The following is a 21,919-nucleotide window of genomic DNA, read 5'->3' on the forward strand; positions in this document are numbered from 1 at the left end:
GGGAGGGGGTAATTATTAAACGTTAATTAATTCACAGAAGCAAGATATTTTGAATTTGGACATCATTTGGGACTTTAAATTTGGGCTTTAACTTGTAAAATTTAATTTTTAGACTGTTTCTCCCAGAAAATTTTATAATGGAAGAAATTTTATATTCAAATTTTTAGCATCTTTTATACTGGTGATATTTTGTTGTTGGAATCTCTTGATATTATCATTTTATGTCATTGCAGAACACCCTAGTAGGCCTTATTGAACAGTGTGGTTGGATGTAATTCAGGATGGGAAATATCATAGACAGTGAAATTTTAGGCCTTGAGTGCAAAGTAGATATGTTACAGAGGATTTCTGATTAACCTTTGCTCTAACATACTTCCTTCAGTGAAGTAATAGCCTTCTGCAATGCGCATCTGCTTGAATGAGACTTCATACTGCCCATGTACCCTTGCCAGCTGACTGTTTTGTTGCTATTTAAAAATACACTCTGATTTGGGATTCAACATGAAATTATAGCTAATGGCCCTTTAACTCAAATACATGCAACTCCTGACATTAGACTCTCCTTAATGTGGTTATATCAAAGTACTTAGCGTGGTTATTAACCCATGGACTTAATTGCATTATGTAGCTTTTTATTTTAGTCAGACCTGGACTAAACTATTTCTTCTCTTCCTTGATATATCCCATTGCTATCCAAGACCTAGCCCTGACACTGATCACATGATTGTTCTGCCATGATCTAAGCCTTTCAATGTAACCCAAGCCATAGCTTAATGTTGTGTGTTTATATCCAATCTGGACTTCTTGAATAAGGCAGTTTGACTTGGCTTATAAAAATGTTGATTTATAAGAATACATGGAATAAAAAGCTGAAAACAAAAAATAAATCCATTGTCTCAACAAAGCAGTATTTTTTCTCCCCAGTAGTAAAATAGTAAGAAATTTTTAAAAATTAGGAAATTCCATATATTTGAGATCATTTATCATTTAATAGATGTAATAATAGAACACCAGAGCTGCCAAAGATTTCTCCCTTCCTATTTCTTCCATTTCTCTTTCTACAGAGCTGGGATGCAGATTCAAATCCATCCGGCTTGAGAACCTGGGCCTAAACCTCTGTGATTCATTACCTTTCTCTATGCTTTATTCCACATGACCTGCCTCCTCCTTCTGTACCTTTTATGAATTTATTCCTAAGGGTGGGAGACTGGTTTCCTTGAACCAAATGAGAATAGTGAATACTGTACAAACATCAAATGCCAAGTGTCATGGAGCATAACTTGGAGGTAAACTATAGAGCCAGGAAAACTCTGGTTACTTCAAATATTATGTTTTGTTTTTTTACCTTGGATCCCATGCAGGCTGAATGCAGACTTCAGTTAGCAAGATCTGGGTTTCCTTGCCAGATCTTTCACGTATTGTGACCTGTGGAAGGGTACTTAAACTCTTAGACCTTCAGTCTCTTCATATATAAAGTGAGGATCTTGTTCTGTTTTCCATAGGGTTTTTGTGAGAATTAAATGAAATGATGCTTAGCACAATGTCGGGCACTAGTAAGAGCTCAATAAATGGGAAACATAAGAGTGACACTGCTCTGTGTTCTGAAAAATATGTTGGTTTAAAGTCCATTTTTGAAGAGTATGCTTCCTTTTCTTCATCCTGGGATGTTTTTGTTTTTTTTTTTTTTTTTTTTTTTTTTTTTATATGAAGTTTATTGACAAATTGGTTTCCATACAACACCCAGTGCTCATCCCAAAAGGTGCCCTCCTCAATACCCATCACCCACCCGCCCCTCCCTCCCACCCCCCATCAACCCTCAGTTTGTTCTCAGTTTTTAACAATCTCTTATGCTTTGGCTCTCTCCCACTCTAACGTCCTTTTTTTTTTTTTTTCCTTCCTGGGATGTTTTTGTAAGAAAAGTTCCATTAGATGGAGAATTTAGTTCCTCAGGGAGCAGTGAATGCTGATGCCAGTGCTTACTAAAACTAATCACCTGCTGGGCTTTGTTAGGGAATTATCATTATAAAAATGAGAGGCAAAGAAATCTTCCCTCTGGACCAGACTCAAACTAAATTTTTGTGACTGACTTGAGGCAGCAGGTGCTCATTTCATGCACTAAAATTTTCCTTCCTTCTTTCCTCCTCCCTTCCTCTCTTCCTCCTTTCCTCCCATCCCTTCCTTCCTTCCTCTCTCCATCCCTCCCTTCCTTCCTTCGTGAGATAAGCCATACATACACAAATACCACAATTTAATAATCCATTTCACTTTCTTTTGACTATGACCTTCAGGGTTCCTTTATAAAAGGAATAGGACAACTGTGAGTGTTTACGAAATAAAAGCTCTATTATAGAAATAGACTTTACACAAATATGGGAGTAACTTGCAAAGTGAAACTCTAGAGGAGAGAGTTCAGGGATAAGGAAGAGAGAGAGTGTGTCACTTAACAGATCTCTCCTTAAACAGTGTCATAAATAGCAAGTCAAAACTTGCAGAGGAAACAAGAAAGACAAACACATCTAACCACCAAAATGGCACATGAAGAAGGAGCTTGTGGAGAGGTCTGTGAGTTAGGAAATACCAGCATTTGGTGGTAGACCAGGTGCCAATTTGATTAGCAAGGCCAGCAAGTGGAAAGACAGGCTGAACATGAAATGCAGGAGAGAGAGAGAGCTGGGAGCCATTGGCACCTCTACATTTCTTTGTCTATTTACTACCTGACCATAATGATCTAAGAATAATGGCAGCTGCTTTGCTTCTTCCTTCCAAATCTCACAGAAGCCCTTCCTTTAGCCACATTGAATTTGTTGAATTCAATGTGTTGAATTCTCAACCACATGAGAATTCCCTTACATGGCAAAATGGATTTAGGACTTTGCCAGCTATGAGTAAGGTTAAGGACTGTGAGATGGGAAGATTATTTTGGATTATCTAGATGCGCCCAACCCAATCTCATTCCTTTAAATGGAAGAAACTTTCTGGGATAATCAAAGACTGAGTTTGACTATGTAAGAATGATCATAGATATGCCATGTTGCTAGTTTTGAAGATGATGGAAGGAGGCCATGAGCCAAGGAAAATGGGTGGCTTCTAGAAACCAGAAAAAGCAAAAAAACATATTCTCACTAGAGCCTTCAGAAAGGAATGCAGTCCTATTGACACCTTGAGTTTAGCCCAGTGATGCCTTTAAACTATAGAATTACAAGAATAAATTTGTGTAGTTTTAAGCCACTGAGTTTGTGGCAGTTTGTTACAGCAGCAATTGAAAATCAATATGCCAGTTTCTTCTCCTGTGGACAATATTGCTATTCTCATGCTTGCACATGCTTGTACCTTGAGTCCATTTATACAAGGTTATATACAGTATAGTTTTGAATCATATTTCTAGAAATGGAATTGCTGGGTCCTAAGATATATTATTTTCAAATTGTATTCCAAAGTGACATTAACTCTTTATAAAAAACAACAGCAATTACCAAAATTTGTTGGGATTTTGATTGGGTTTTCATTACATTATTGACCATTTAGGGGACATTTACCATTTTTGTATTATTAAGTCTTCTAATTTCTTCACAAAATCTTTCTCTCTCTTATATAAGTACTCAGTAATTTTCAGTAAAATAATAAAATGTTATAATTTTTCGTACAGAAGTCATACACAAATTTTTCTCTTGGCATTTTATATTTGTGTTCTTTTAACTGATCTATTAAAAGTTGAAGTAAATCTGTTTATTGCTGGAATATAAATAGCATTGATTGATACATATTGATTTGGAATCTACTGATCTGTCAAAACTTGTACATATTCAATTTGTTTTCAAAACAATTAAAAGTTTTCTTCACAAACCATCATATCATCTGTGAATCATGATAGGGTGATAAGGGATTTTTTTTTTCTATTTTAATCTGAATAAAATTTGTTCTTCCTGGGGCACCTGGGTGGTTCAGTTGATTAAGCGTCTGACTCTTGACTTCGGCTTAGGTCATCAGGAGGGCAATCAAGGTCATGTGTCAGCTTGCACTGGGTGTGGAGCCTGCTTAAGATTCTCTGTCTCCCTCTCCCTATGCTCTCCCCCCATATGCTTCTCTCTCTCTCTCTCTTGAAAAATGTAATTAATGAATGTTGAATTATATCTGTCACTTCTTTTCAGCACCGTTTACATGATGGCATAACTTCTTTTAACCTGCTAATGTGACAGATAATATTAGTTGATTTTCTTATACTAAATTAACCTTGCATTTCTGTGATAAATCAAATTGGTTCTGCTATACTATTCCTTTTTTATTTTGTTGTATTTATTTTGAGAAAGTTTTGATTAGGACTTTTATATACATATTTGAATTAGAGTAACCTGAAAATTTCTTTTTTAGCATTGTTCTTTACAGGTTTGTAATAAGAATTGTAATAGCTTCACATAGGGTAAAGAGCAGTGTTTCTTCATCTCTGGAGAAGCTCTTATAAGATAAAAATGACTTTTTCTTAAATGTCAGAAAGTAAGTTTTGGGGGAGATTGGCCATGGAAAAATAGGAATATCCCATTCTTTCTTCAATCTAAAAATGTCTCTTTTATCTAAAAAAATAATTCCTTACATAAGTTATGATATTCTCTCATCTCTTTAATATCAACAGCATCTATAATTAGCTCCTCTTCCTTTATTCCTTACAGTGGTTACTGTGCTTTCTCTTTTTGTTGATCATTTGCTACAGAGTTTTCATTTATTTTAGAACTTTAGACAAACTAATTTTGACTTTAAACTTTTATTATATGTTTATTTCTGTTTCATAAATTTATGTTCTGATCTTCATTATTTACTTCTATTTGGGGGTATTTCGTGTACTGTTTCTAAATTTTTTACATAGATACTAAGATCACTGATTTTCAGTTTTCTTATTTTCTAGTGCTTACAAGTATATTTATAAATTTCCTAACCAGGTAGAGTTTTAGCTATATGTAAAATGTTTTGGTACTGCAGAATTTTGTTATTATTTAAAACATTTTTTCAGTTATGATTTCTTCTTTGAGCCCTGAGTTATTTAATGGTTTCTTAATCTTAAAAATATGTGGGTTTCTAGTTCCTGTTTGTTATTGATTTTAGTTGCATTGAAGCTAGAGAACATGCCATTTTGATTTCAGCCCTTTGAAATTTCTTGAGATTTGTTTTGTGGTAGGAGTATATGGCCAAAATTTGGATATTTACAAAATTTATATAACATATATACAAAGTTGCATATGTGTGTGTGTGTGTATCCCAACTGAAGTATACGCATTAAATATATGTCTTTCTCTCAATATATGTATAATATACATATATTGCTCTCTAACTGGGAAATATGAATTCAAAGCTTGATTCCTAGAGTTTTACTGCAGTATTTGTGGTTAATAGTACCTTGTAAGGTCCCCTCTAATAAACTTTAAGAGCGGTCTTACAGTGATGTAATTTCCAGGAAACCAGATTTCCAGGCTGTGGGTCATTTAGGGGTCATGAGGTTTATACTTTTGGTGAATCTCTTGAATCTATTGATGGTAGTCTTGAGTATACACATGTAATGCCCCCCATTTCGAATCCGAGAGACCACCAAGGAGCCGATACCAATGCAAACTCACGAGGGTTCATTTGCAAGCTCGAGCTTGGGCCCAAGTATACCCGACACAGCAGAGCAGGGACTTGGACCCCTAGGTTAAGAGGCGTAGCAGTTTTATAGGGGCCAGTGGCCAATGAGATTGTAACACACACAGAAAGTTGCATAGTCATGTCAGTCCACAAGCAGGTGGCCAATTGAATTACAATTTACCCTATAGTAACTGTTTGAACTAGCCTATCACTCTGGTCAGAACTGGCGCGAAAGTTTGGCAGGCAAAAGGCGGGGTTTGCATTCTTGGGCGGTTAGGGATTCTGCATTCCTATTTGAGCCGGTTTCCAGTAAGGGTGTGCTCAGGGGCTTGACTAGGGTGGGGGAGTGTCTTAAGCAATAAGTGGGTCATGTGGGGGTTATACATGAGATGGTGGGTGTAGCACAAAATGGAGTTAGTCTTGCTCTGCTTGTCCAGGGGTAGGGGATTTTTGTTAAATTCCTTGGGTCCCACACACATTAAATCTTTACGATATCGGTCTGTATTAGTCTATAAAAAGGCAGAGTCAAGGAAAGGGTGAGATCCATAGATACATGGGACATCTGGTAACAGGATCACTGTAGTAAATACCTTTAGAAAAAAGACATCTTAAGAGGGTTTTATATGACTATCATATTTACTTCAACTACCATCTGCATTTAAGAAATTATATTGCTTCCAGAGTGTGCAAAAATTATGAACCACCTCAAAAGCATATCTGTACAATCTGTACACACATTTGTATTCTTATTTCCATTGACTAAAAGGTCCAACTAAGGACTACAGTTTCACTAACTTGTGTAGATTTGGCTTCTGGCAGAGGGTTAGATGTGAGCAGGACTGAGCACATTAGATTTATAGTCAATTTAGTAGCCTCCTAGTGGTCAATCTAGAAGAAAAATGGTGAGTGTTTTCAGTCAAGAGTAAGGTATGAGTAACCTGAAAAATCATGAGATAAAATACATATTTTAAAATGAATTCAACATAGGCTCTAGTTAACTATGCTGCTGCTGCTACTGCACATGAACTAGAAAGGCAAGCGTTAGCCCTGGGGTCAATGAGAGGCTATGATGAATAATAGGTTTATAATCTCGATTGTGTGGGACATTCAAAACTTGACCTGATCTTACAGGTACAAACAGGGGGAGGAGGGAAGATTTATAGTAATTTGGGAGTTTAAAGGTAGGTCTTTTAAAGGTAGTCCTTTAGATGCTCTAGGCTCTATTCAAGGAAAGGGTTTAGATGTGTCAGGGATTATCACATCAGAAGACTGTGGAATCCAGTATCTATGGTATCCCATGGGACCAAGAACTGTTTTTAGCAATTATCCAGGTAAAATCATGAATAGCTTCCAGTCTTTGAAGGGAAAGAGACTACCCATTTTGTCTGAAGTTATAGCCTAGTTAATACATGTAGGTCTGACAAAATTGGAATTCATAGGTACTTTGTGTTTCTTTTATGGTAGCGTTATTCTCAAGTGAAGGGAATTAAATTCTGTAAGACTCTCAGCATAACAGAAGATCATCAACATATTGTATATAAGTGGATTCCTGGGAATTGGATGTCTGTAAGTTTATGATTAAGTATTTGTAAGGAGTAAGAAGGTACTTCTGTAAACTCTAGGGCCTAACTATTCAAGCATATTGTTGATTTTCTCAAGCGAATGCAAACAGATACCATAAGTCTTGGGTGTAAGTATATATATCAAGAATGCTGGGTGTAGATCTAATGCCATAATGTAAATAGCTATGTCGGTGTGCAAGGATAAGACGATATTGGGGCTGGGGATCCCTGAGAAGCAAAGAAGCACAACCTTTCAATGGCTTTTAAAACTTCAACAAAGCAGTAGCTGTACCTATTTACCTTTTTGGTGGGTAGGACAGGGCTAATACAAGGGCTAATACAGAGACTAATGAGTTGTTTTAGGGGATACACAGATATAATGCACAACAGCTCTTGAGTATTCTCTCTCTCTTTTTCTTAAGTTTGTTTGTTTATTTTGAGAGAGTGCAGGGGCACGTGTCCAGTCAGGAGAGGGGCAAAGAGAGAGAAGGATAGAGAATCCCAAGCAGGCTCTGTGATGTCAGCACAGAGCCAGAGGTGAGGCTCAAACACGTAAACTGTGAGATCATGACCTGAGCTGAAAGCAACAGTCAGACACTTAACTGACTGAGCCACCCAGGTGCTCCAAGTATTCTCTCTTTTTAGTGGGTATTGGGTTAATTTCACTAAGGGCTCAGCCAGGTCGGTTGAGGTCATTAAGGGTTCAGTCTCATTTATGTGTCTGACATCTCAACTGTTTTTACCACAGAAGCTCCTGGAGACAAATTCAGAGAGTGAGAAATCAATACAGGAGGTTTCATCGAATTATAGACTGAATTTTTGTCCAGAAAGTGGCTGTCTGATCCAAATTGAATAAATAATCCCATTTTTAAAGTAGATTTTGTCCTAGCAGATTCACTGGAGTGAAATCCCTAAGCAGAAAAGCCTGATGACTATAGTGCAATGTCCCAGACAGACAGGAAGTAGATGAGTTGAGAAGCTTGAGGGGTATTTGAGATTCTTAGCCCTGAAATCTTGTTATTCCAAGGAAGGAATAAAACAACAGTCATAAAGTCAACTAGATATAGAATATATTAGTTATGCAGATTGCATGGAAAGATTTCCTTTTCATGGTAAGGGCAATTTTGGGCAGAACAGAAATGATTTATTCTTACAGGGTGTTATTCTGTTAGACAAATCCCCCCACCCCCTTATTGATTGATTGATTGATATTCTTCTCAGTTAAGGCAGAGTTAATGTTCTTCCATTGTTCTTTTTCTTATGATATGAATGTGTTTTCTTCTACACATTCAAGAGAGGTGACCTTGTTGCTTAATCTGAAGAGGTATTAATTTGGTCTGCAATTTTTCTTTTTATGTAGTCCAAGTGTCTTCAGAGCTTTTTGTTTTGTTTTTGTTTTTCTAGGGTTTTTTTTTTTTTTTGCTAGCTTTTGTAATTCAGACAGGAAGCAAATGAACATCTTAATCTTCTGTTTCCTTATTAAATCTGCCACTTCAGCTTTAAAACCATCAACCAAGATGCATAGGTAGTTATAATGTTTTCTCTGATTGAGATTAGTATAGTTTCTAAAGATGGATAAATTTATTTATTTTTCCTGTTTACAGGACCTGATTTTTGACCAATGTTTATAGAAAAGACTTCAGAGATAGCAGCTAAGAGATCTTATACTCTTTTATGTCCTTTTTATCATCTATTTATGTTCAAATTTCGATCAATGCTTTCATATAATTCTTTAATCAGTCTGTCCTCTTTTTTTTAATAAAACCAGATTTTTTTTTTCTGGGTCTTACTAGGAGATATATTAATTGGTAAAGATCAGAGAATATCAAATTAACATGATTCAAAGAAAAATTTCAATTCTTCATTAAAATTTTGTTTTTCAGTGTGAGTTAGAAAAGTTGATTCTATAGGTCCGAACATCATCAATGTTTGAAGGTACAATTCCACTGGAGTTGGGGTGATGTTCTTCTCCACTTACCCTTGAAGATATTGTGAGGAGTTATGGTCAGTAAGAGGGTTATGTATATGAAGGGTCAGTAGAGGGAAGAGAAGAGGGTCCAGTGAAGGGACAGCAAGAGGAACAGATCAAGGAGAGAGGAGATAATCAATAAACAGGAGGCAGGCCCTGAGTTGAGTCAGGAGAAGAAGAGAGTTTAAGTTTGGATTTTAGATCCTGATGTTCTTATTAGTCTTCTTTAAGCAGTTTTAAAGAAAGAAAATTTAAATTTCTGATTTTTTACTTTACAAATATTTTCTAAATGAATGTAGAGTTGACACATAATATCATGTTACTTTCAGGAATTCAACATAGTGATTCTACAATTACATACCTTTTGAAGTGCTCACCACAATAAGTGTAGTTACAATCTGTCACCAGACAACATTATTGACTATAGCCCCTATGCTGTACTTTTCTTCCCAGTGACTTATTTATTGTATAGCTGGAGATTTGTACCTCTTAATCCCCTTCACCAATTCTGCTCATCCCCCCACTTCCCTCCCCCTGGGAAACCACCAGTTCTTTATATTTATGAATCTGATTCTGTTGTTTAAGTTTCATTTTCAGATTCCACATAGAAGTGAAATCATATGGTATTTGTCTTCTTCTATCTGATTTATTTCAATTAGCATAATATTCTTTGGGTCCATACATATTGTCACACATGAAATTTTTCTCTTAAAAGCCTCTTCATATAAATTTGTTGTACGCTGACAATAGCATATTTGGAGTCTTTGAGTGTCCACTACACAGTGGATTGTCCTATATATGCGTCTCAGGTGCTCCAGGGTGGCCACTGAAACTCTGAATTGTTCTTGGGAAAATCCTGCCAGAATTTCAAGCATTTGGTGCCATTTGGCCCATGACATTTGTACATGTAGGAAAACTTAACAATGATGGCAGGTTCATTGAATGACTACAAATTGCCCATTTTGAAATAACGATAATAAATGGTAGACAAACATTTGGGTCCTGAGAATTTCAGGACTACTCCACCACCTCATTCAGAACTCTGAGTAGTGAAACAAATAAAAGGTTTTCACACAGGGAAATTAAGAGGAATAAAGCTTAGACAGTGTGTATGCAAGAGTGAAGCCCTAGTCAGGAGCACAATAGACTCATTGTTCAGTCATTAGGACTTAGGAGAAATGAGTAGGGGCAAACATATATGTTCAGTATGCAGTGTGTAACTGGAGGGTCATATCTTTTTCTACTGCCTCAGAACTTTTCAACCATGGCTGCTCATGAGAATAATCAGAAAAGCTTTAAAAATATGATTATTCTGTCTCTGTCTCTCAAAAAAAAAAAATAAGTTAAAAAAGGGGGGCCGCACCTGGGTGGCTCAGTTGGTTAAGTGTCCGACTTTGGCTCAGGTCATGATCTCATGGTTTATGAGTTCAAGCCCTGCGTCAGGCTCTGTGCTGACAGCTCAGAATCTGGAGCCTGCTTCGGATTCTGTGTCTCCCTCTCTCTCGGCCCCTCCCCCACTTGTGTTCTGTCTCTCAAAAATAAATTAAAAAAAAAAAATGAGTATCAAGCACTGCCCTAACCCTAGAGTGATTTACAATCAATGTTTTCTATTTTTTTAATTTTTATTTATTTTTAATACAATTTATTGTCAAATTGGCTTACACACAATACCTAGTGCACATCCCAACAAGTGCCCTCCTCAATGCCCATCACCCACTTTCCACTCTTCCCCACCCCACCCCACCCATCCACCCTCAGTTTGTTCTCTGTATTTAAGTCTCTTGTGGTTTTCCTCCCTCCCTCTCTGTTTGTAACTATTTTTTCCCCTCCCCTTCCCCCATGGACTTCTGTTAAGTTTCTCAAGATCCACATATGAGTGAAAACATGTGATATCTGTCCTTTTTTGACTGACTTATTTCGCTCAGCATAATACCTTCCAGTTCCATCCATGTTGCTGCAAATGACATGATTTCATTCTTTCTCATTGCTAAGTACTATTCCATTGTATATATAAACCACATCTTCTTTATCCATTCATCAGTTGATGGACATTTAGGCTTTTTTCCATAATTTGGCTGTTGTTGAAAGCACTGCTATAGATATTGGGGTACACGTGCCCCCATGCATCAGCACTCCTGTATCCCTTGGGTAAATTCCTAGTATTGCTATTTCTGGGTCATAAGGTAGTTCTATTTTTAATATTTTGAGGAACCTCCACTCTGTTTCCAGAGCGGCTGCACCAGTTTGCATTCCCACTAATGGTGCAAGAGGGCTCCCATTTCTCTACATCCTCGGCAGCATCTATACTTCCCTGGTTTGTTTGGTTTAGCCACTCTGACTGGTGTGAGGTCGTATCTCAGTGTGACTTTGATTTGTATTTCCCTGATGATGAGAGATGTTGAGCATCTTTTCATGTGACTGTTTGCCATCTGGATGTCTTCTTTGGAAAAATGTCTATTCATGTCTTTTGCCCATTTCTTCACTGGATTATTTGGTTTTTGGGTGTGGAGTTTGGTAAGTTCTTTATAAATTTTGGATATTAGCCCTTTATCTGATATGTCATTTGCAAATATCTTTTCCCATTCCATCAGTTGCCTTTTAGTTTTGTTGATTGTTTTCTTTGCAGTGCAGAAGCATTTTATCTTGATAAGGTCCCAATAGTTCATTTTTGCTTTTAACTCCCTTGCCTTTGGAGATATGTTGAGTAAGAAATTCCTGTGGCTGAGGTCAAAGAGGTTGTTGCCTGCTTTCTCCTCTAGGGCTTTGATGGTTTCCTGTCTCACATCCATTTAGGCCTTTCACCCATTTTGAGTTTATTTTTGTGAATGGTAAGCAAGTGGTCTAATTTCATTCTTCTGCATGTTGTTGTCCAGTTCTCCTAGCACCATTTGCTAAAGAGACTTTTTTCCTTTGGATACTCTTTTTTGCTTTGTCAAAGATTAGTTGGCCATACATTTGGGGGTCTAATTCTGGGGTCTCTATTCTATTCCATTGGTCTGTGTGTCTGTTTTCTGCCAATACCTTACTGTCATGATGATTATAGCTTTGTAGTAGAGGCTAAAGTCTGGGATTGTGATGCCTCCCACTTTGGTTTCCTTCTTCAGTGTTACTTTGGCTATTTGAGGTCTTTTGTGGTTCCATACAAATTTTAGGATTGCTTGTTCTAGCTTTGAGAAGAATGCTGGTGCAATTTTGATTGGGATTGCATTGAATGTGTAGATTGCTTTGGGTAGTATTGACATTTTAACAATATTTATTCTTCCAATCCATGAGCATGGAATGTTTTTCCATTTCTTTGTATCTTCTTCAATTTCCTTCATAAGTTTTCTATAGTTTTCAGCATACAGATACTTTTACGACTTTGGTTAGGTTTATTCCTAGGTATTTTATGGTTCTGGGTGCAATTGTGAATGGGATCAGTTTCTTTATTTCTTTTTCTGTTGCTTCGTTATTGGTGTATAAAAATGCAACCGATTTCTGTACATTGATTTTGTACCCTGCAACTTTGCTGAATTCATGTATCAGTTACATGTCTTTTGGTGGAGTCTTTCAGGTTTTCCATGTAGAGTATCATGTCGTCTGCAAAAAAGTGAAAGTTTGACTTCTTCTTTGCCAGTTTTGATCCTTTTATTTAATTTTTTTGTCTGATTGCTGAGACTAGGACTTCCAATAATATTATAAACAACAGTGGTGAGAGTGGACATCCCTATTGTGTTCTGATCTCAGGGGGGAAGTTATCAGTTTTTCCCCATTGAGGATGATATTAGCTATGGACTTTTCATATATGGTTTTTATGATGTTTTAGTATGTTCCTTCTATCCTGACTTTCTTGAGCATTTTTATTAAGAAAGATGTTGTATTTTGTCAAATGCTTTTTCTGCATCTATTGACAGGATCATATGGATCTTATCCTTTCTTTTATTAATGTGGTATATCACATTGACAATCAATGTTTTTTAACTCCCTCACTTAGCTCCCTAAGTGACTCTAATATGTGTCAAGAACCTCTGCAATTCACCAAGCTTCTGCAATATCTCAAACAATTCTCCTTTAAATAGGAAAATCTGGTTTGGGCTTTATATATTAAAAGTCTTCTTTGTTCTTCCCCACTGGTTTAATAAGTCAGTTCTTTGACAAGTGTATTATCTTTGTGTGGTTCACCCAAGGAATCTGTGAAAACAGTGTGAAGATTTCCAAATGAGGAAAGCTAAGAATGAAAGTTTGGCAATGATGTCTCTTTGAATATTTGAGCCATTCAGTGCCAGAGTAACTTAGCAAGATCATGGAAGTATACTTTGTTATTTATATAAATTCAAGAGCAGAATATGGTCTAATCTGTTCAACTATTTGAATTTAAGCCCTGCAACAGAATGTCTCTAGATATTTATTTTGGTGCTGATTTTGACTACACAGGATGGATGGTCTTACTAGTTTTTGTTTAATAAGCTCTTCTGACAAATGAATTATTTTTAAAATTGTAAATTTTTAAGAAACACTTTTAAACATCTCTGGTGGCAAAGGAAACAAAAGGGAAAATGAACTATTGTGACTTCATCAAGACTAACAACTTCTGCACAGTGAAGGAAATAATCAACAAAACTAAAAGGCAACTGATGAAGAAGGGAGAAGATATTTGCAGATGATATATCTGATAAAGGGTTAATATCTAAAATATGTCAAGAACTTACCAAACTGGACATCCCAAAACAAATAATCCAGTGATAAAATGGGCAGAAGACATAATAAACATTTCTCCAAAGAAGACATACAAATGCCTAGCAGACATATGAAAAGATGCTCAACATCATTCTTCATCAGGAAACTACAAATCAAAACTACAATGATATACCACCTCACACCTGTCAGAGTGGCTAAAATTAACAAAGGAAACAACAGATGTTGGTGAGGATGTGGAGAAAGGGGAACCCTCTTACAGTTGGTGGTGGGAATGCAAACTGGTGCAGCCATTGTGGAAAACAGTACGGAGGTTCCTCCAAAAGTTAAAAATAGAACTACCCCATAATTCATCAGTTGCACTACTAGGTACTTACCCAAAGGATATAAAAATATGAATTTGAAGGGCACATGCACCCAATGTCTATAGCAACATTATCAACAATAGCCATATATGGAAAGAAGCTAAATGTGCTTCAACTGATGAATGGATAAAGAAGATGTGGTTATATATACAATGGAATATTAGTCATAAAAAAGAATGAAATGTTGCCATTTGCAGCAATGTGGATGGAGCTAGAGTACATTAGGCTAAGTGAAATAAGTCAGTCAGAGAAAGACAAATACCATATGATTTCACTCATATGTGGAATTTAAGAAACAAAAGAGATGAACATGAGGGAAAGGAAAAAAAGATGGAAGAAAATTATAAGAAACTCTTAAATACAGAGAAGAAATTTTATATATTAACTAAATTAAATTTTTATAACTATCATAGATGTGAGAATGCCAGAATATGAGAAATAAATATAAAAGAGATTTTGTTCTTATTCCCTCTGTAGTGATCAGGAGATGTGTTCTCTCTACTTTATATTTTCTTTTTAAAATTTAGGTATTGAGTCTCCCAGTGTATAAGGCATTGATGACACATAGGCCCACTATTCTAAAGGCACTGAAGTAGTATAAACCAAGTTATGTATGTCCTAGTATGCATTTAGTATTTTTTTCCTTTCATATTCATTTTGCTGTGTTACAGATACCTGTGATGAAGTATTTCATAGTGTATTTGTTCTAACAAAGGACTGTTGTTCAAGGACCACCAATCCCTAGTCTATATGGATATAAAATCTTTAGTAACAATTAAAGAATATTCAAAAAGAATGCTGCTCATTATATAAATATTCTATGTAATTAAATTTAATAATTCCTACATAAAGTTTAGCATGACAAAAGTAAAGCTGTTTTAATGGATAACAGCCATTCTTTTGAAAATTAAAACACTGAGAAGCTTAATGAACCTCCCTCCCTCCCCCTTCTCTCTCTCTCTCTCTCTCTCTCTCTCTCTCTCTCTCTCTCTCTTTTTCTAGACTTTTGACTGAGTTCTGCCCAGTAGGATATGGTCCGAGGTTATGTGCCCTGCCATGATAGTTTACTTGACTAGACCCTAGCATCCTATGATTTAATCAAACACTAATCTAAGTTTGCTAATGTGGGTGGGGTTAACATCTAATCAGTTGACTTTAAGTAAAAGAGATTGCCCTGATTGATGTGAATATATCTAATCCAATCAGTTGAAGGCCTTAGGAACAAATTTCAGTTCCTCAGAGAAAAAGAAATTCTGCCTCAAGATGGAGTCAATGCTTCCCTGAGTTCTAGCAGCCTGATCTATGGATTTTAGACTTGTCAGGCCTGCAATTGTGCAAGACAATTCCTTAAAAATAAATCTCTTATTTTATTAAAATTATTTATTAAAAAACTTTTGTAATGATTAGAGAGACAAAGCACACTGGGGGAGGGGCAGAAAGAGTGAGGCACAAAATCCAAAGCAGGCTCCAGGCTCTGAGCCGTCAGCCCAGAGTCTGATGTGGTGGGGGGCGTGACCTGAGCCAAAGTCCGCAGGCTTAATCAACTGGGCCACCCAGGAGCTCCTAAAATTATTGAAATCAATTCCTGATTTGCAGAACAGAATTATCCCTCGTTGCAGAGATTTGGACTAGTTTTTAACATATCATAACAGGGAATTATTTTGTACATAAATTTACATTTTTAAGGAATACAGAAAAGGCTTTGAGATTTTTATTTTTGAACAGGAAGATTGAATATTTATTAAAACTTTATAGCTGGGCATGTTGAGCAAAGAAATAACATGAAAAGATTAAACACATTATTTCCCCCTTAAATAAATTCAATGAAGCAGAGTATGAATAAGTGTGTAGTTTAGTTAATAGTAATGTATCAATGTTAATTCCTTAGTTGTGACCAGCTGTACTAAAATAATGTAAGATATTAATAGGGGACCTGGATGAGGGATAAGTGGGAATTCTATACTAAGCAAGTTTTTGGTAATCTAAAATTACTCTAAAATTAAAACTTTACATTTTTAAAGTCAAAGCAAAGATGGCTAAAAAAAAAAAAAAAAAAAGGAATGCAATTTACTTAAATTTCAAGAATAAATCCAACTAGCAAATAGACCATAATTCTTGGCAAAGAGGATCATAAAATCTCTATTAAAAAAATAGACAAGTATAGTATCAGGAATTTGGTAGTCATGCAATCAGAACAAAAGTATAAGATGATATTTAGTGTTTCTGATGCAAGTTTTTCTCTGTCTTCCCTCAATAGATATTTAGACACAGCCATAATGTTCAACTTTGCCTTCTTTAGCCAAGATTCTTGGGTAATAGATCTCCCTTCTCTGTTTCCATGGCAGACCATCTGCCTTTTGTTCACAAAGTAAGTTTCTTTCCAAACAGAGTGGTTAAAATAAATTGAGCTTCCTTTTAAAACATTATAGTTCTTTCAGTTCTACTTCCCTAAGATTATTCTCAAACCAGTGTTTTCAAGTTTGGGTTGTTTCCATCTCTTTTTCTTTTTTCAACAATGTTTTGAAGAGCACTTTTGTATATATAGCTTTATGTACTTTCCAACTAATTTTAACTATAATTTCTTAGACTCAGGCCAAGAAATATATAAGGATTTTGGTGCATTTTGTTAAATTGTCCTTTGTATTTGATTCACTTCACATTTCCAAAAGCAGTGGGTAGGAATGCTCATTTCCTGACATACCTGGCAATTTGGTTTCACCATTAATTATGTTTTTGAAAATGGGCAAATTAACAATGGTATCTCTTGGTTTGCCATTTTCCCCCCCTCCCTGTGAATTTCCCACTTCTGTTCTTTGCTCAGGCATTCTGATTTTCAGACATCAGTTTCTGTAATTTGATTAATTTGTGTACAAACTCTTCTTTTAGTGCTGAGAAAATCTGCCTTCTGAGCCTAAAGGCCTACACAGTGGTGAATTCACCTAGCAAGCCATCTTGAGGCCCTGACCTCCTCAGGCAACACATTTCTTTCTTAAACCATGGTCCTTGACATTTAAAATTAAAGAGGAATCACTGATTGTTGCCTTTCTATTGTGCTGTACACTTAATGACTTCTTCAAACCTTAGCTCCCCCTCCTTTCTTCTTCACCAAACTCAGAAATAGCTTATTTTCACCATTAGCCATCTGCCAACTTACATTTTTGTCCCCTAGAGCTCATGCCCATCACCACTTTGGGCATATTGGGCATTGGGTAAGTGTGGCCATTTCATTTTAATCTTCACTCTGCATGTGCCAAAGTGTCCATTCTTCTCCAACCCCCATTCAAGAAACACGGTATATTTTGGTTTTCTCTCTAAATATATACATTTTTAAGTTTTTGAAAGCATAAATAATGTTAATTCAAGCTGTTTCTTCAGAGCATATGTGTTGTAGTAGGGTTTTGTTTTAGTCCTTTAGCAGAAAGACTGAACTAACATGCTAGATTTTGCTCATTCTTCTTTTACTCTCAATAATAATAAAATTTATGCCTAAAAAGCTTTTCTCAAAGCTCTTTCTTTTAGGTCTTTTGTGACATATATATATATAACTGTTCAAAGCCCGAGTTTTGTGCTGAACCAGAACTAGCAAGGCATAGTTACCATCTATACTATGTCCTCCTCTCTTTTACAACATGGTTAAATTAATCTCTGACTAAGCATTAACCTTAAGAAATTTTCAAGGGAGAGTATTACTCTAGCATGGTGGGCAAGTTTTATATAATTTTCATTTGTCCTCATCTGTCCTTTCCTGATGTACTTCATTTTCCCATGCTTAATCTTAGCACAAACTATGGCAATTAAGACTTGCTTAGTTATTGTGATTGGCAGTTTTTTGGCTTAGGGACTTTAAGCACTTTAAATGTAGTGAAAGAGTTAAAAATAAAGAAATATAAATATAAACATAAATAAATTATATATATATATATATATATATATATATATATATATATATATATAGGCATTACACTAATTGAATATCACTCCTATCAGGTCAAATGGAGTGTTTAAAAAAAAACAAAAACTTTAATTATTCAAGCTTAACATTTAGGTGCACTGAGTCACAAGTCCTGGGTTTATCTGGTATATTTCAATAAAATCGAGGGAGTCCCAAAAAAAAAAAAAAGTTCTACTTCTTGGAACCCTTGGAATTAGGCAGTCTATGATTTCATGCTTTTCTCCTGTACTTGGCAGTTATTTTTCCTGGGTCTTTACTTCGAAGCCTTCTGTGTCTTTCAAAGTTTTTGGCATACAATAGAAATTGCATGTCTTTTCCAAAGGAAGTTTTTCCCTTTAGCTTTGTTAAAAAATTATGTTAGGTCACCTTTTATAGAATTCTATCACTTACTGTATTTAACTATTTTAAGCCTAGGAAAGCCCATCACTAAGACATCATGGAGGGTATATCAAGGGGGAATGCAAGCTATTATCCTAGACCAATGTTGTGACTATTCTCTTTATTATTGTCTTTGTATCTGTCTTATATCCTTTCAGCCATTTTAGATGAGTGAAAAATTAGAGGACAGAAAAGGTTGGAAAATAGGATCAGATCTTCCAGTAGGAGTAAAAGATCCAATTAATTAAAAATAATTTAAAACTTTTCAGAAATTACTTATGTTTTGAAATAAGTCTAGGGACACCTGGGTGACTTAGGTTAAGAGTCGGACTTCAGCTCAGGTCATGATCTCATGGTTGGCGGCTTCAAGCTCCATGTGGGGCTTTGCGCTGACAGCGCAGAACCTGTTTGAGATTCTCTCTGTCTCTTTGTCTCTCTTTCCCTCTCCTGCTCATGTTCGCTGGCGCTCTCTCTCTCTCAAAATAAATAAATAAACATTAAATGAGCCCAGATGGCATCTTCTCCTGGAATTCTTTCCTTTCACCATTTGATAATATAAAAGACCTTTATAAAACTCAGCTTAGATTTGTCACAACTCAATTTGATTTTAATTATTTGTTTCTGTTCATTGAGTGTGGTCTGTTTCACATATGACTGTATCCCCAGCTTCTAGCACAGCACTCTTATATGGTAAACACCAAACAAGGTTTTATAATTAAAAGTAATGGTTTTTAAGGGCTTTTCTCTCTGCCATGACATAATTGAGTATAGAGTACTACCTATATGGAATCCTTATTTAATCCTCTTATACAGCTTAAGTGGGAGGTTTTATTATTGCCCCATTTTTATGATGATAACCTGAAGCATAGACAGTAGAGTTAAGTGTCTTACTAAAAGTCATATAATGATTAAGCGATAGCATTAAGATTCAAAACAAATAAGTACTCCCATCCCTAATAACCACCATTGTATACTGTTCCTCAGTGAACAAATGGTGCTTCCTAATTTTGACTAGAATCCTAAGATGCCTCAAAAGTCTAATTTTGATCCTTAGCATATTTAGAAAGTAAATATCTGATAAATGCTATCAGATAAAGCTGCAGCAATATTGAGAGGTCTCCTCTTTTACCTTTGTTGGACAAGCTGATGTGGAATTAAAGATCTGAGAGCTGGGCATCCAGAAAGAAGAGAAATTTATATATATAAATATTACATACATTTATATATATAAATGTATATAATATATATGTTATATATATGTTTATTTTTTTATTTTGAGAGAGAGAGAGGAGAGAGAGCATGAACAGGGGAGGGGCAGAGACAGAGGGACAGAGAGAGAATCCCAAGCAGGCTCCATGCTGTTAGCGTGGAGGCTGATTTGGGGCTCAAACTCATGAACTGTTATATCATGACCTGAGCTGAAACCAAGAGTCCAACATTTAACTGACAGAGCCACCCAGGCTCCCAGGAACAGAAATTTTAAAAGAAACATGGTTATCAGGTAAATCTGATAATTAGCCCTGAATACTCAAACTTTTCTGGTCAACTAGTTTCTCCTACATGATTTTAGCATGCATGCATGGTTTGCATACTTTTAAACTTCACATCACATCAAGGGCCTTTACTATTCTGTGTTTTAGTGTAGTTATCATTGTATCCCTCTTGACCTTTTCTTAAGCTTTCAGTTTAAGTGCAAACTATATCTGGTGAGAATTTTAAGTGGAAATCATTTGGAGTTATAGTACCTGCAATACCTCTGAAATACATTAAAAAGAACAATAGCCGTGATAAAGTATTCACAGCTTCTAAAAAATGTATTCATTTATGTCTGCTGAGCATTGCTGAACAAGTTTATTTAAAGTTAAATTACCTTTATATTTCCTTGCTTCTGTTCATTTCAAAGCAGTAGGATACTATAGCCAGACTTCCCTTGAGCAACCAAAAAGTGAGAAGCTATATAAAACCCAGATATTTAACTGATTGCTTCCAACAATTGCTTTGAAAATTCAATGGTGTTTTTGATGAAAGGCCAGCAAGTAAAATGTTCTATCAAGCCCATTCTTAGGGAATAAATTTTCAATCATTCATCTAATTTAAGGATATGAATATATTCAGAAAATCCTCAGATGAATTTATGATGCAACCTGAAAGCACAAACGGCATATTACAAAAATTACAACAAATAGGGTTAAAAGGGACGTTAGTACCACAATGCCAAAGGAGTTCTGTGTGGGTTCCTAATTAACCCTTTCACTGCATTGTGTCCTTTGCGTTTGCTCATGAGGTGGCGGCCGACTTCATGCTATGCAGAATGGTGATAACTAAGCTCTATTGTACAGTTCTCTAGGCGGCTACTTCTTTAAATTGGACTGCCAGCCGGCAGCTGGGAAGTCAGCTCTGCAATATTTTAAAACTGACAGACTGGAGAAATGGGTGATTAGAGCTCAGCACATAAAGTATTTCATTTTGAGGGGCAGTTTTTCAGAATTTTCTCCTTTTTAATAGTGAATATAAGGAAAGTCACTCTTCCATTATTTGAAAAACAACGGAATCATCTATTAACTTTTTTGCTAATAATTTAACTCTAATTTTAAATATTCCACTCCAGTGTGTTTAAATTCACTTGTGGTGAGGATGGCAGTAACAATCCAATTGGAAAACTGGGTGAACCACTTTAAAAACACACAAACCTAATTATTTGATTAAATAGTATACATTTCTTTGGAATTCTGTTTTGTATTAAAAGAATAGGATAAGTTTTTTGTTTTTGTTTTTGTTTGTTTCTTGGAGTATGTTTTGAAAATTGTCGAGACTTTCCTGTTCTACTGAAATCTTATCAGCTAATGTAAATAAACCTAGAGACAAATTTTGACTTTGTTTTTTATCCTATGTACTTGAGAAGGTTTAATATCTAGGTCAAGGTATTGTGTGACTCTGAAAGTAACTTTTCCCTATTTTATGTGCAAAAATGAAATGACATTTTCTTAAATTGTCAGCAGAGGCAATGGGATATGCATCTTTATTAGAATGCTGCAGTCCTAATGAAATTTGAGGCAGATTAATGAAAACTATCAAATATGACATAATCTTTAATCTGGGAGAGAAAATATTATATAAAAACTGATTCATGTAAACATTGAATATACATAAAATTGATAAAGAAAAGGATAGTTTCATACCTGCCCCCAAAGGTTTGGACTTTATTCTAAACTGTAAACACCTCTAGCTCACCTCTAGATATGAACATTATTTACATTCAAGAATGGCTAATAAGTTTTTGAGCATCCATCTTGAGTAATTAAGGCTGTTTTGACACTAGTTCTAAAATTATATTCAATATTAATGCCATGTTGTAAGTCTCATATAACATATATATATGTCTATAATATATATATAACATATATATGCA

Source organism: Lynx rufus, unplaced genomic scaffold, assembly GCF_022079265.1.
Source record: "Lynx rufus isolate CCGP_SWC_20201006 ecotype Redwood Valley unplaced genomic scaffold, mLynRuf1.p SCAF_13, whole genome shotgun sequence".
In the NCBI taxonomy this organism is placed as follows: domain Eukaryota; kingdom Metazoa; phylum Chordata; class Mammalia; order Carnivora; family Felidae; genus Lynx; species Lynx rufus.